The sequence below is a fragment of the Physeter macrocephalus genome, chromosome 6 (assembly GCF_002837175.3).
Source record: "Physeter macrocephalus isolate SW-GA chromosome 6, ASM283717v5, whole genome shotgun sequence".
Taxonomy (NCBI): domain Eukaryota; kingdom Metazoa; phylum Chordata; class Mammalia; order Artiodactyla; family Physeteridae; genus Physeter; species Physeter macrocephalus.
In genome coordinates this window covers 11,749,012-11,750,303 of record NC_041219.1, presented here as the reverse complement: position 1 = coordinate 11,750,303, position 1,292 = coordinate 11,749,012, and the positions used below count along the sequence as shown (strand labels likewise).

Here is a 1,292-nt window from a genome sequence, read left to right as displayed (position 1 = left end):
GTTCCCTTTTCTCCACACCCTCTCCAGCATTTATTGTTTCTAGAGTTTTTGATGATGGCCAATCTGACCGGTGTGAGATGATATCTCATTGTCGTTTTGATTTGCATTTCTCTAATGATTAATGATGTTGAGCATTCTTTCATGTGTTTGTTGGCGATCTGTATATCTTCTTTGGAGAAATGTCTATTTAGTTCTTCTGCCCATTTTTGGATTGGGTTGTTTGTTTTTTTGTTATTGAGCTGCATGAGTTGCTTATAAATTTTGGATATTAATCCTTTGTCAGTTGCTTCATTTGCAACTATTTTCTCCCATTCTGAGGGTTGTCTTTTGGTCTTGTTTATGGTATCCTTTGCTGTGCAAAAGCTTTTAAGTTTCATTAGGTCCCATTTGTTTATATTTGTTTTTATTTCCATTTCTCAAGGAGGTGGGTTAAAAAGGATCTTGCTGTGATTTATGTCATAGAGTCTTCTTCCTATGTTTTCCTCTGAGAGTTTGATAGTTTCTGGCCTTACATTTAGGTCTTTAATCCATTTTGAGCTTATTTTTGTGTATGGTGTTAGGGAGTGTTCTAATCTCATACTTTTACATGTACCTGTCCAGTTTTCCCAGCACCACTTATTGAAGAGGCTGTCTTTTCTCCACTGTATATTCTTGCCTCCTTTATCAAAGATAAGGTGACCATATGTGTGTGGGTTTATCTCTGGGCTTTCTGTCCTGTTCCATTGATCTATATTTCTGTTTTTGTGTCGGTACCATACTGTCTTGATTACTGTAGCTTTGTAGTAGAGTCTGAAGTCAGGGAGCCTGATTTCTCCAGCTCCATTTTTCGTTCTCAAGATTGCTTTGGCTATTCGGGGTCTTTTGTGTTTCCATACAAATTGTGAAATTTTTTGTTCTAGTTCTGTGAAAAATGCCAGTGGTAGTTTGATAGGGATTGCATTGAATCTGTAGATTGCTTTAGGCAGTAGAGTGATTTTCACAGTGTTGATTCTTCCAATCCAAGAACATGGTATTTCTTTCCATCTATTTGTATCATATTTAATTTCTTTCATCAGCGTCTTATAGTTTTCTGCATACAGGTCTTTTGTCTCCTTAGGTAGGTTTATTCCTAGGTATTTATTCTTTTCATTGCAGTGGTAAATGGGAGTGTTGTCTTAATTTCACTTTCAGATTTTTAATCATTAGTGTATAGGAATGCCAGAGATTTCTGTGCATTAATTTTGTATCCTGCCACTTTACCAAATTCATTGACTAGATGTAGTAGTTTTCTGGTAGCATCTTTAGGATTCTCT

General features: G+C 36.1%; 1 protein-coding gene across 7 annotated transcripts in view; it reads left to right on the top strand.

Annotated features, from left to right (window-relative positions):
• The window catches only part of OSBPL8 (oxysterol binding protein like 8), a 178,766-nt gene that overhangs the window by 89,749 nt on the left and 87,725 nt on the right, over window positions 1-1,292 (top strand). The gene's annotated exons all lie outside the window — the stretch shown is intronic.